The 15,437-nt window shown below is 37.7% G+C and overlaps 1 protein-coding gene and 1 long non-coding RNA gene across 3 annotated transcripts in view; one reads left to right on the top strand and one right to left on the bottom strand.

Moving 5' to 3' along the window:
• Positions 1 to 15,437, bottom strand: part of GPC6 (glypican 6) — a 1,053,117-nt gene that overhangs the window by 788,782 nt on the left and 248,898 nt on the right. The window lies entirely within an intron of this gene.
• The window catches only part of LOC309615969, a 31,932-nt gene continuing 26,182 nt past the window's right edge, over positions 9,688 to 15,437 (top strand). Inside the window, exon 1 of the long non-coding RNA XR_014237199.1 lies at positions 9,688 to 15,270. This is a non-coding gene — a long non-coding RNA (uncharacterized lncRNA). The remainder of the gene's footprint in view (positions 15,271 to 15,437) is intronic.

The raw sequence follows: 15,437 nt of genomic DNA, 5'->3' as shown, positions 1-15,437 counted from the left end.
CTAAGAAATTCAATTCATGTTCAGTATACTTCAGTGGATCTTATCACTCAAATAACCTATAATAGAGTCATCCTTGATGTTGTCAACTTGCTGATAAAGACTTTAAATACTAATGCTTTTAGTTATAAAATTTTCACTCTGCATTTTGTAAAAATAAATCCTTTGAGTGGCACCCATGAGTTAATTGTTTAAATCTGTTCCAAGAATTGCAGAGAAACGATTTCAAACATTCTGCTCTAGATGGTATAGATCCCACCTCCATAGATCTTCTGCCAATGATTTTGGTCTTTCCCATTTCCTTGCTTCTGTTATTTCAGAAAAGCTGATGGTCTTGGGGGTGAAGATGGGGTAGAGAACAAACATATGGATACCAAGGGGGAAAAGGGGTGGGATGAATTGGGAGATGGGGATTGACATATATACACTATTGATACTATGTATAAAATAGATAACTAATGAGAACCTACTGTACAGCACAGGGAACCCAACTCAGGGCTCTGAGGTGACCTAAACGGGAAGGAAACCCAAAAAAGAGGGGATATATGTATATGTATAGCTGATTCACTTTGCTGTACAGCAGAAACTAACACAACATTGTAAAGCGACTATACTCCAATGGAAATTAATTTAAAAATTGTTTTAAGTATTAATATAATCAGAAAAACATTGGAGTGAGAAATGATCAAAAGGCAGTACCCACCCCAGAGGTGTATTGAAAATGAACTGGGGAAAGATGGATAGTGGAATTAATGAGCGTGCTTTCCCAACAGATTCACCTTCTGATAAATAGCCATTCTGATAAACTCAGCAGTCCCCCAAGGGGACCTTTCCTTTCCTACTCCTCTGAGTATTACATTCACCAGGTTGTATGTTCAATATAAAATGCTCATATAGGAAGCAGTTAAATGATAATAAAATCTCATCAACATCCAAAAAGTTAATTTTTAGTTTCAAGATAGTTCTCCGAGAGTGAAGTCCAGTAAAGAAATCTTGATTTCACTATTTCTGTATTTCAAAATCAAACTGAAAGTTATCTAAGTACGGAAAACTTCAGTTATAATCTGTAGGTGTCTGAGAACAAGATAACCAAAGAGCCAAGTCAAGGTATCAGAAACCCCACGCCCTCATCTCCCCTTTCGTTGTGATGTACACCTATCTTTTTCTTACATTCTATGTGTATTACATTTTCAAATGGCTACTAAGTTCTTCAGGATATAAATACTGAGTTGTTTGAATTTAACAAGAAGTAAAATAGTATTTCCTCTAGTCTAGGAGCATGATAGAAAAATTACAGTTTTGTGTCCATGTGGCTAGGCTATGGTACCCAGTAATTTAATGAAACATTAATCTAGGTGTTGCTGTGAAGGTATTTTGTAGATGTGGTTAAGATGTGTGATTTTTAAGTAAAGGAGATTACCCTCTGTAATTGGATGAGGGCGGGACTCATGCAATCGATTGAAAGCCATCGTGAGCAAAAACTGAGGTTTCCCTGAGAAAAAGAAATTCTGCCTTAAGACTGCAACATCAGCTTTGAGTTTTCAGACTGCCTGCCTGCCCTACAGATTTCAGAACTGCCGGCCCCCCAATCACATCTCTTGAGCCAGTTCCTAAAAATAAACCTCTCTTTCTCTCTCTCTCTCTCTCTCTCTCTGTGTATACACACACACACACACACACACACACACACACATACATATATATGTAGGTTACACAGTATGTGTGTGTGTGTGTGTGTATATATATATATATATATATACACACACTGTACACATATAAATATGTAGGTGGTATAGCATGTGTGTGTGTGTATATATCTCTCTATATATAGATAGATAGATATATACTCTTGGTTCTGTTTCTCTGAAAAACCATGAGTGATACAGACACTAAGACTAAGAACTCCATGAACAGAGAACGTATGGAAACCTGTGTACTGGCTCTACTATCTCCTAAAACATCTACAATGGCACTTACTACGATTGGCTATGATTATCTGTTTACTAAAGTGTAGAACCATTGTTCATTCTTTGTTTTTCCCTTCTCAGTGCCCATCAATCCCAGTATCTGAGATATTGGAGATGGAGTCAGTGCTATGTTGGCAAATGTTTAACAACCAGCTCTAGGTTTTGAAGGGGAGCCCCGATTTATAGTTTGCCAATTTCCAAGGTATAAATACTCTCATTTCTAGTTACCAAAATGATGTTACTGAATTTCAAGTTGGGAACAGGTGTGCAGCAACACACCATCACATAACACTTCCTCCATACAGATACGAAGACCTCAAGAGTGTAACGAATAATAAAATGATTAGAAAGTGATAAATTTTGAGAATTTATTACCCTATTCTTAATAATTAATTTAACTGTAAATTTATACAATGTGGTTTTTAAATAATGACTGTGCTTAATAATAGGTTCCCAAAATTCCTGCAAATTTAAGTGAGTTCTCACTGGCTAGAATGTGCCAGTTCAGGTGCACCGTGACATGAAGTTCAAGTACCGTATGTTGTTGGTTGGCTTTTTCTTTCAATTAGTTAAGTCCTCAAATTCAATTAAAATGACCCTAGACCAGTGGAATCTGCCATTTCCACAACCCACACTGAGATCTATGGGCCAAATACCTATTTGCCTCAGAAGAAAATTGGTTCTTCCCAGCCATTTCCAGCTACTAATGTACAGTAAAGAATTCCCCAGAGAGGCGAAAAGGAGTGAAATAGAGTAGTTATTTCAGGAACGTTGGAGAGTGGGGACCATGGCTAATAGGTGTGCTTAAAGGAAAAGTCACCATGCGTCACAAGCAGGGTTAATGTCACAGAAAGGTAAACCAAAGTGATTGACCCACATTTTGCAATTTTCATTCCCAGACTGTGGCTGCTATTCCAGGACACGGGGACAGAGTTGAGAAGGAAGCTGTTCCTCTACGCTACTGTTATGAAAGACCTAAGGTTCATTATCCCACAGCCATTTTGCTCATACCCACTGCTATTATACCCCAAACCAGTCATTATGAGCCTGTCTTATTTACCTTTGTAGTACTCACTGTCCTAGCATAGCTTTTGGTGCATGGAAAGTTCTGTAATAAATGATGAGTGCATCTGACTCTTTTGTTCTCTTCGATCATTCATCCATACATTCACTTATTCAATTACCATTTATAACATACAAGCAACAGGTTAAGTACTATGCTTGGTGCTAAGGGATAAGAAGAGACTACTTAAGAAGCTTGGAGTCCAGCAAGGAAAGATATAGCTATGTATTAAGACTACCTTACAGATAAGCATAAGATCTATTGTAGAAAAGCACATAATTCTCACCATTCAGTCACCTCCCAGACGCTAAGGACTCTTACAAGCACAGCGTTAATTACAGAAGCTCTTTAATTGTAACTTTGCCTACTTAATCTCTAGGCAAGCAGTAGTGGTACTGCCTATCTTTCATGTTTCAATAGCAAGCAGGAACATCCAAGTAAAGGTTTCACCTGTTTCTCTCACTTCACCCTGGCTTGCATATCTTTCAAGCCGCAGGACCTGAAATCATTTAGCACATGTCCGCAAGCATTCATGTTTGAAACAGAATAGAGTATTTCAGAGCTCATCATATGAATTAAGGGTAAGTGTTTCTTGTGAAGGTTTTGCTACCGTTGTGTATCGTATGTATGCACTGGGTTGTAATTAACAATGTTATTTCTTATAGTACATTGTAGGCAATAAGTTTGGAAGCCAAAGTTCAATACTGTGTTGAAGCAATAATAAAGAGGGCAAAGAGCCCACTTACTAATGCATACTCGTGAAACTATAAATAGCCAATGCTTCTTTAGATAGGTTGAACTGATATTATGCATGTTTTCTTCTTCAGTAATATCAAGATGTCCTCCCTAGAAGTATTCTTAGAGATGTCTAAGACATCTTTACCATTCTTCCTAAAGAATTTTATACAGGCTTATTTTCCACTTGTGTTTCATAGACACATTGTCTTGGGACGCATAAGAGAGACACATAATTGCTAATCTAGAACACGGGGTTTTAAGTAGCACTGATAAATATGTTGCCAATCTCATGCCTGCTCACAATTCATTTGCCATGTTGTCTTAGGAATTGCCAAAAAACTTCATATTCAGATGTTCAAAGACCTCTACAATTCTACAGCCTGAATGGCATCATTACGGGCATGCTCGGTAAACATCTAGTTACACTGTTTCGACACTGCTTGCCAAATCCAGGCACCAGTTCCAGTTCCAGTTCCAGCTCACCAGTCACCAGTTCCCAGTGACCGTCTGCGTGTCAACTGACCAGAGATGCTGACTTACGTCTCTCTTGTTCTGTAACCCATATGCATAAATCAAGCCAATTGCCGCCTGCAAATTCACCCAGAGATGATGATGAATTTCAAGTTTATTGCAACTGTAATCCCACACCTGTGTTTGCTCACTCAAAGTTAGCAATTTTTACAATTGAATTTGGTGATCCTGTGGTGATATACAATAAACCAATCTACAAAGGGCTTGTTTTTGACCCTGATAACAGCAGATCAGCATTCTTTATAAATTATATGACAGCTTACTTGAGAACTTAGGATTTACTGTTCAAAGCCCAATGGCTGTAAACTAGTGCAGACCAATTTAGTAAAGGGGCTGAGGCTAGGTGAGAGTGATTAAGAACCTAATCAAATTGAACTTCATGTAAGCCTGTATGAAAAATTATTTTTCTTTCCCATAAAATACTGCAATTTTAGTAGGCATCTGTAAAAACCATGGCTGCAACACTGATCATACAGAGTAAAGTAGTAAAAGGCAAAGTGACTAGAAATGTTGGAAGATCTATGGTACAGTCTATAAGTGTATATTTCTTTAAGTGTTTGCCTTTATGACAATGAAACTCCGTAATATATAACCTTTTACAACTCATAGAGCTGTAAATTATTATAATTTATAATAATTACTTTAACTCCCACTAATCATTTAAGATGGATGCCCATAGGTAAATTTCACTCAGCCTCTATTTCACAGGTGAGTGATGGGAGGCCTACAAAAAGGAGATAGTCCTTTTCCCCTGGCGTCACTTTTGCAATTAATAAAGGGCAAGAGGTCTCTTTCTAAAATTTGTGTATGGGGACCTAGATTTTAAAATGATACACTTCAGATGCTATAATAAATTCCATCATCCTTTCCAACCTGGGGCTTCCAACCTGTCATCCAGATGACAGCGGTATAGTCAAGCATTATCGTTCAAAAATTTGTGTGATTAAAGCCCAGCCATGGTTTTAAACCAAAAGGAGTATAGAACCTCAGAAGAGAAAGGAACAAAAACTCTCCTGAAATTAAAGCACATATCCCTATATATTTAAAGGAGAAATGAAAGACCAAATTGAACTTTAAAGAACATACCGCTTAGACAATTTAAAAATGCCTTTACATACTGTTTTAAAGAAGTACCTTATTTTTAACTTAAAACAGATCTCAATAGGAATAAAAACTCAGTACGAAAGGGACACTAGGAATAATCACAGCCTTTTCTTCTTCATAGTCTCTTTTTTGGGAATATATTTCTCAGACTGGCCTCAAAGGAGGCAGAATTGATAGTTTCCTATATCCTACAATGGACATGAAAACCACGTGTGGTGCTGCTTTTACCCAGCACTTAAAATCCAAATATGCAAAATAACTGATTAAATTGATTAAATCAATATCATTTAATCTAAGGAAATACTTTATTTATCAGATTGGCTCCTGCAGAGTAAGACACTTGTGGAAAATGGGATCGAATCAGGCCCTAGTTTTGACGAAAAGGCTAGAGTGGGATGATTAATCTTTGGAGGGCAGATATTGCTTCAAAATGTAACTTTCATCTATGTCTATGCATCCCCTCATGGTTATTTGTCATTAAGTTACATACTCTGTCGTTAGACTTCCTATATTAAATATTGCTGTATTAGGAGAAGAGAAAATATACATAAGCATATGTGTAGACCATTGAGTACACGTGGAAGATAAACGTCCAACTTAGCCCAATTTATTAGATAATAACAATATATATATGCATAAGTTCTTTGATGTGGGTTACTGCGTTACTTCCCAGGACTTCTTCATAGTTCTTTGGGTAATAATTTTGGGGGGTTCACACTCTTAATTCTTGAAAAATCCCCTGAATTTAAATAATTTCTCCTCCAAGAAATATACACCGTTCACCTTAATTGAGGTTAATCTAACATGTCCCACATAACTGCATTACTTTTTGGTCTATGCATTTATTATAGTGTTCATTCCAATGCATCTGAGTTGCAGTTATTTATGGAGAAGCCTAATTTCCATTCATCTCTTGCCACCCTCCTCCTTAAGTCCTGTGCCAAACACAAATATCGGGAGCACAAAATTATCATGCTCAATTATACTCTGGACCTTGGCAATGCTATTCTCTCTAGATGGAAAGCTATGAGCTTCTCTTCTGCACCTCTTCTTCTGCCCTCCATCCCTTCTCATCCATCAAGTCTCAGCTTAAACACCACTTATTCTGAGCCTTCCCTGACTCTTGAGTATAGGTGAAGTGTCACTCCACTTCCTGCTGTCCCATCACATGTGCACATGGCCCTGCATTACACTGCATTGCAATGACCAGTCTGTCCATCCATGTCCTTCTCAGGAGCACAGCCTGCTTGAGGGACAGGACTATGTTTTCTTCATCAGCTGCACCTCTACTGCCTAGCTCAGTACCAGACCCATAATGGCACCCAATATATTTTGGTTCAGCAAATAAATAAAATTAAAATTGACTCAGTAATGTAAGTAATGGACTTTGCACTAAGTAGAATACAAGAATATTAGGACACTTAGGTTGCTTTCATGTCCTAGCTATTATAAATAGAGCTGCAATGAACATTGTGTGGATAAAGAAGATGTGGCACATATATACAATGGAATATTACTCAGCCATAAAAAGAAAGGAAATTGAGTTATTTGTAGTGAGGTGGATGGACCTAGAGACTGTCATACAGAGTGAAGTAAGTCAGAAAGAGAAAAACAAATACTGTATGCTAACACATATATATGGAATCTAAAAAAAAAAAAAAAAAAAATGGTCATGAAGAACCTAGGGGCAGGACGGGAATAAAGACGCAGACCTACTAGAGAATGGACTTGAGGACACGGGGAGGGGGAAGGGTAAGCTGGGACAAAGTGAGAGAGTGGCATGGACATATATACACTACCAAATGTAAAATAGATAGCTAGTGGGAAGCAGCCTCATAGCACAGGGAGATCAGCTCGTTGCTTTGTGACCACCTAGAGGGGTGGGATAGGGAGGGTGGGAGGGAGGCAGACGCCAGAGGGAAGAGATATGGGGATATATGTATATGTATAGCTGACTCACTTTGTTATAAAGCAGAAAGTAACACACCACTGTAAAGCAATTATACTCCAATAAAGATGTTTAAAAAATTTTTTTTCAAATAAAATAAAGAAAACAAGAATATTAGGTTCACTCATAAAAAATAATTTAAGAGAATCATTGTTGAATCATGGCATATCTAGGAGAAGGCAGCAAAGCTGGTGAAGGCCCTAGTAACTGTCACAAACGCCAAGTCTGTACTAGTGATTTTTAAGTGGATTGAATCAAACTTCCTTTTTTTTTTAAATTTATTTTTTTGGCTGTGTTGGGTCTTCGTTACTGTGCGCAGGTTTTCTCTAGTTGCAGAGAGCGGGGGCTACTCTTCGTTGCGGTGCCCGGGCTTCTCATTGCGGTGTCTTCTCTTGTTGCGGAGCACGGGCTCTAGGCGCGTGGGCTTCACTAGTTGTGGCTCGCAGACTCTAGAGCGCAGGCTCAGTAGTCGTGGCTCACAGGCTTTGTTGCTCCGCGGCATGTGGGATCTTCCCGGACCATAGATCGAACCCGTGTCCCCTGCTCTGGCAGGCAGATTCTTAACCACTGCGCAACCAGGGAAATCCCCAATCTTCCTATTTTTAAGTAATTAACTTGAACTCCCATTTATATTCCTTTATAGAAATCTATTGGTAGTATAACTGTCCATACACATAATTTTTAAATGAATGTAATACCCCAACCGGAATCTAAAGGAGAAAATTTGAAAGTATGTCATCTTGGGCCATGGCTAAACTTGAGGTAAAAGAAGTAGTCAGATATTTGACCTACAAGTACTATCACTACAAACACAACAGTATAGATACAGACTAACAGTGGTACATTAGGCAAGCACATCAAGTATTACAAATGGCATAGCTCCCACTGATAAGATTTTCTGGAAAAAATGAACAGTTCTTGATAAAAAACTCCAAATGAAACAAACACAATTTTCTCTTGGATTTACATCATAGTCATATTCCTAGAAAATTCAGAGTATATTAATATTGCACAACAATACTTCATGTTTCTAGTAAGATGGATTTAGGTTCTGGGCTTATTTCACTGTAAACAGAATTTTTTTTTCAGAGAATCTGATAGGATGTTTAAAAGTTGTGCAGGATGCTGGACAAGTCTGCATTTTGCAGGAAGCTCTCACTCATGGATGGATATCTCTTGGTAACTACTTACCAACTGCCAAGACTAGAATGTTCTAGAAGAGATATCTGCCCTGGAAGAGAGTTGGACTAAACTTTTACATTCTTTATCTAGACAGAAGATATTTAAGGCGAATACATAAGTGTGAGTGTGAACCACTGAGCTGAAACCACTGGTTCTTTTTTCATTCCTCAATTCACAACACCTGTGCATTCATCCACTCATTCTTTTAGTCATGTATTTGAGTGTCTGCTGTTACTTCCAAATAATTAACCACCTTGGAATTTTCTACAGAAAATCAGCCTTGCACTCTAGTTCGAAAATCCCATTGATTGACCTTCAGCTCAACCATCCTCCCAGGTGTCTTTCTGCTGAGTGCTTTGAGGTTGGTGGAGAAAAAGAATTCCTCCCGAACAGAGGAAAAAGTAGTTCAGTTTCTCATTTAAAGTGCCCGGGAGATTCCAATCCTTTACACTGCATAATACTTCCAATTTCCTGGAGAAATTCCCAGAAATAAGGCAGGGAGTCAGAGGTGAGTGAACCTGTACAAACCTATTAGAAGAACATCTGACAGTTTTCCCAGACAATCTCCTAGAAGCTATTCTATTTCACTGACACTCCGTTTCATTTTCTTTTCCAACACACGCTCTCAGACAATGGGTTTCTGATGGCACATTTTGTGAGAAGAATCTTTAGCTACCTCTTGGGGAGCATGTTCCTGACACTTTGCCCAATGCACTGTGGAGAGAAAATGGTAGAGCAAGAATTTGTTTCATCACCTCGCTGTGCAAATGGCTGTAATTTACAAGTTTGGAAGCACACATCTTCTTGGGATTCACAGTAAATTCTCCTTTCTTCTCCCTCCAAATTGATTTTGCTCTTTATGATTGCCCTGCCATAGGAGAGAGACATGGTATGTACAAGGAACGGTGGACTCTAGCCATGCTTGCAACTTCCATAGGCGTCATCCTTAAACAAATTCTGCTGAGAAGACCACAGCTCTCATTCAAGCCAACAACCAGATCTGAATTTTACTATTAAGAAGGGTCTAGGCCATTTTCAACAAAAATGACCTTTAATTGCTCATTTCTAGTTCCTCTGAAGAAAGTCTTCTGTTGAATTACCACCTCTTGCAGAAGTATTGTAACTAAAATTGCACATGGCGGGAACACACCCACATGGCGAGGAACACACCCACATCCGGTGCTGGTTTGAGTAAAGATACTGTGACACTTCACACTGTGAGAGAGAATTAAAGACACCAGACTCTGGTGCTTGGAAGGTCATAAAGGCATCAGCCCGCCTCCATTTCACAGAAGTCCGCATGTAGCCAAGCTCATTCTCTCTTCCAGCTTCAAGCATGATGGTTTCTCTTTCTCTAAGATAACCTTTGGGTGTAAAAGTGTCTCAATCTTTAAAAGAGTGTCTCAAAAGCTAAGAATAATATTGGATTCAAATTACGAATGGTATTTGGATGACTATAGTGACCTGAGTAAACAGTGTGTACAAGTATAAGACCAGCAAGCATGGATCTCATTCTCCATGTTAAGGAGTAGACCAAAGTCAGCTTGTTCAAGGCTATGCCCTGGGGGGAGAGGTTGACACCAGGACTGAGGAAATAATACAGTAATACAGTGACCATAATTATAATGAACAATAATCCAATAAACAAAGGAAATAATACACAGTCTTCTTCATACCCTGCAAGCTCCTCTCACTCAAAACCTACAAGGTAGGTTTTACTGTACCTATTTACTCATCTGTAGGGGTGAAGCAACTTACTGCCAAGGCCCACCCCTTCTTGAAACTGCCTTCACTTAGCAAGCATGCTATTTTTCCCCTTGATTACATGCCTATTTCTGGTGATTTGTGGTTAAGGGGGCGGGTGGAGATTCTGGGTCCGAGACAAGAGTAAAAGCAGCTTGAAGTTACCCAGTAGTGCTGTCATGAGTTATTTCAGTCCCTCCTTGCCCTGAAGAGTTGAATATTTTTATCTTTAATTTTTACTAGTTGAAGGGAGTGAGGCCCAAGGTCATAGAGCTCCTCTGTAGTGAGCCCAGAATTCAAATGAAATTGGTTTGTACTCCCATAAGTGCTTTCTCAACTGTGACTACCCCCTCTCTCTTTGCCCAAGTCTAACAGAAGTATCTCTCTCCAACTCTCTTGGGTTCTTGAGTTCTCACAGTTTTTGCCCAGGTTGCCTCAGGCTTATTCCAGATTCAATTCGGTAGGAACCCGCCCCCCTCCCAAATCCTGAAGTACAACTTGTCTCTGGGGACACATGGATCCTGGTATAGGTTTTGAGAAGTTATTCAAAATGAGACAAAGTGAAAAATTTTCATAAGTTCATTCCTGTAAGAAACAAAAAAGAACAAAAAAAAAAAATACCCAGGAAATGGAAACGCTTTAGCAAATCAACATTAAGACTTCTGGTCTTTGAAATCATGGAGGCGTGAGTTTGAATCCTTGTACTCCAACTTCGGAGCTGTGTGACATGTAAAATCAGGCATGATACAATACTCCCAATCACAGCCTTGCAGGGAAGATATAATAGAACAACCTATAGGAAAGTGTCTAACTTATATTTGGTGTGCAGTGATACTTTATACATACACATATATATTTGTTTCTTTTCCTTCTTGATCCAAAGCCATAGACGGCATTAGAGCTATAACTTTCTCAACATCAAACCCCTTGTTCCTTTCTCTTCCTTCAGCCCTGATGCTAAAAGAAATCACTGGAATGTTCTTCCAAGTAGCAATTCAGATGTGAACTGCCAGCTTCTCCCTTTCTAGGCTAACTCATATTTTGAATTCCACCTCTTTTCATGGCAAAGCACAGGTTTGCCTCAGAGCTGCTAATTCAAACTGGATAGCCAAGAAATGCCTCCAGATTTCAGCCTTTTTGAAGAACACAGGGAAGGAATAGGTGAGAACTGAATTACCCACACTACCTACATCCACAGACTTTCTTTTGATGATTTAGCACTCATCTCCCTGGAACGTGGTCTTTCTGAAAGCCAGATTATCATCGTTTATCTAGCAACACCAGAGTACAATAAATATGCGATACACACATCTAAAATTTCTGCCCCAAAGAGAATATTATCAAAGGATAACTTTTAAAAGGGGGTTAATCATGATTTCTACAAATATAAGATAAACATTTATCGAGGATCATATTTAACTAATTAATTAATGAGAGAACCAGTAAATAAGATGTTATAACTGGTTCAAAAGTTAATTCAAAGAACCACACATATACTAGCAAAAAAGAATGCTGAAATGAATTACAAATAAATATGAAACTGACTTATTCTGGGAAGAGGGTTCGGGGTAGGGCTGGAAGTTGAAAATCAATTGTATTTCCTCGGGACAAAATTAATTTGTATGTCTATTGTCAAGAATAATTTGCATTGTTATCAATTATCTATAGCATATAGAGTTGTAAAATAGCTCAAAGATAATAAGATAGGAGACCCCACAGGATCAGATAACCGAGGAAACATGCCTAGATACTGCCTAGCTTTCCAGTGAAGACACCCAGCAATCATTTTCATCCATTTCAAAGTTTTTCACAACCTTTTTCCTAAAATATAAATAAAATTAAACAGAATGCAAGGAGTTAATTGGGACTTATTTTAAAAGGAATGTTAAGCAAAAAAGAAGCAAACTCATAGAGAACAAACTAGTGGTTACCAGTGGGGAGGGTGGGAGCAGCAAGATAGGGGTGCAAAGTGGGAGGTACGGACTATTGGGTGTAAGATAAGCTCAAGGATGTATTGTACAACACAGGGAATATAACCATTATTTTGTAACAACTGTAAATGGAAAGTAACCTTTAAAAATTGTATAAAATTTTTTAAAAGTAAAGTGTTCAACATTAAAAAAAGAAAAAAATGTATATATATCCAGTTACAGTTAAGCAAAATTCTTGAAGGAATATTCCATTGCAGGAATAAAGTTCTCCTTCCTATCACGTCTGTCCTAAAAATGTTCTCAATCCTTTCTTTCTTTTCTAATTTAGTGATATGCCTGATGTGTTGAGGCAGCATTATCAATGGATTAAAGAGCTTGATCCTCAAATAAATAAATACATACATAAATCAAATTATGGGAATGGTAAAGATAAAGTTGACTTAAACAAAACCTCGTAATTCTACGGGCATCTAGTACAGACTAAGAAATGAAAACAATGAAAAAAGAAAGTCTATTCCAAAAACCTGACAGGTGATAAAATAAACTGTACATCCTGCCCTCTTCCCAACTTTTGGAGTTAGCCCGCCATTAACGGCTGCCTGAAAACACCACCTGATATATGTCATTATTCTTTTTAACATATGACTGGGCAATGAGCCCAACACCACTGAAGAATTCAATGAGTATCACCTTAAATACTGTTGTGCCACCAAGCACCCCATGAAACCACATTGCCATGTATTATCTTAGTGTTTGTCACAATCTATTAACATGTTTCAGGAGTGACTGTGCTGAATTAAGAGCCATGAAGGCCCATGGGGCTCCGTCCTGCAGAAATAAGGCCGGTGTGGTAGACAGTTCAAAGCAGAAGTGACAAGTGTAAAAGCAATAGTTAATCAGCCTGCAACACAGGCAACTGATGCACATAGGCACCTGCCAACTTAAGGCAAGAAAGTTCTGAAACATTAATAGGTCCAAGATAGTGTACTGCTCGAAAAAAGAATGGCTGTCTCATTTAAGTAAATGGAATTAGTGTATCGAGTAGCTTTACCAAGTATACTGATCTACTAGCATCAAGGTAATTTTATTTAGTACCTATATTTTCACCTTAAAAATAAAATCTCTCCCTGGAGTTGATTCTTCGACTCCTTTATCTCTCTTTGAAAGGAGAGGCGGTATCACTCCAGTTTAGGACTCACAAAATAGACTCAACAAAATGCCTGTTCAACAAAATGCCTTACAGGTGATTGTTTTCCGAGAGCTTTGTATTCAGATAAAAGATTTTCTTAAATTTCCTAAAATTTCAAGCCTTTAATGGAAATGTTCCTCAAATACAAAATCTAATATACATATATATAATATATTATACATATATATGTAAACACATCCTCTGTCCATTAAAATCACAAAGTGTTAAAATTCTGATATTTTAGATGTAAAAGATAGGGTAGAGATTGCTTCGTGTGACCTCCACGCTATACAGATAAAATCCTGATGTCCAACTCATTGGTTCCTAAGCCACAGATGCCTCTGTATCAGGTGGGTTCCTGCCCCCGATACAGTGCCCTCTCTATGTCTCTGTACTTTGCCTCATCCACGTAAGTCACCTACTATAAAAGGTGCTCCGATTTATGCCATATTTTCTTTGTGTATATTACATACATGCTACTCATTTACAGAAATTACAGAAAAGCACGTGCTATTACAGTAAAAAATGACTAAAACACAAAGAGCCTTAATATCTTCAGTCGATTTAAAAAGAAATTATTTGTTCTCCAAAAATTTTCATGTTTCTTTTTAAATTCTCAAGTTTTTTAAAAGCTATTTCAGTAAATTGGCTTGTGAGAGTACTTAATGATTTCTTCAAAGCAAGACTAGTACTTATTAAAATGTTATTCAGTTGCAACTGGTCCTCTGATTAAAATACATTAATGAATTTTTTTGAGAAAGTGACTTGTTAACAGGTCAATCTGTCACCTGGCAACGACTTTAAGAAACCTATAACTCACAAGCTAATGGTAAAAACCAAGCCTAGAGCAGCAAGTAAAATTTGTAGTCGACCAGCGCTCCTCAAATCAAGGGAGAGGACCATCTGCTTCCTGGATTGGACAATGCTATAATTTTACAGTCACCAGTAATATATCAGCTGTGCTCTGCAAGTTGGTGGTATTCTGATAATATTTTAACCTGCTTCTAACAGCTGCAAGTCAAAGCTTTTTATGGTTCTTGAAAATGAAAACTAGAGCCTTCCCAGTTGGTCTGGTGTGTCTTAATCATTCATCGTAAGTTTACATAGTAAAGTTTAGTAAAAGCTCTATGATGAACGAAGAGCTGATTCTTTCTACATTAGAATAGGCAAGAAAATTAAGATGTCAAATATGTCTTGCAGAGGATGGTTACACTGTCTCATTACAATATTGTTTAATACATTTCTTTAGTTTTAGCTGATGACAAGATACACTTCAATTTAAAAACAAGAACTATAGTTCTTTTAAAGACTTTGAATTTTCACATGTTTTCTGTGTTTCTCAAGGAATGTAGAGTGATTTAGAGATACGATTTTTAGATTTTTCTTTTAATTACAGACTGAATCAGGTCTGAAAGGGCCCCTTCTATCTAGGCTCTATTAGATTGTCTCTTTCACTAAGCAGCGAATGCCGTCCTGGCATTCTGGTCTGATGGACTCCCTCAGAGTCCATCAGACCAGAATGCAATTAAACTAAAACATTTACTATGATATTAAGACGCACTTTGGTGCATGTATTCTTTTAACTTTCATAATCATACCAGAAAAATAATCTGCTTAAGTGCAAATTAAAGTGCTTCCATTTTATTTTTTTCCCTCCATCAACTAAGACACTATTATGTAGAAAGTCATTTTGAGGTTGAAGATTAAAGTTTTATTTAGTGCTTATATCTTGTCCTTGAACTATCACAATGTAGTTTAAGCCCTTTTTACATTGATAATGTGTAGAAACTGCCTGACTTTTACAGGGAAATTCTTGGACGTGTGTCTAGGGGTATGTGTGCATGTGTGTGTGTGTATAGGAACACATGAAAGTACACGTGTGCAGATGCAAGGTATTATATAGAAACATTTTAACTGTTCATTAAAATCATAACAGTTAAATGGATCAAATTCCATAACCTATTATATAATTTAATATACTTACTGAAGAGTGGGCAGTAAGAATTTAGAAAGCTATCCAGAAAGTTACACTTTTTTTGGTAGT

Source organism: Balaenoptera borealis (genome assembly GCF_965194805.1).
Source record: "Balaenoptera borealis genome assembly, chromosome: 18".
NCBI lineage: Eukaryota > Metazoa > Chordata > Mammalia > Artiodactyla > Balaenopteridae > Balaenoptera > Balaenoptera borealis.
This window is presented reverse-complemented; position numbering and strand designations above follow the sequence as displayed.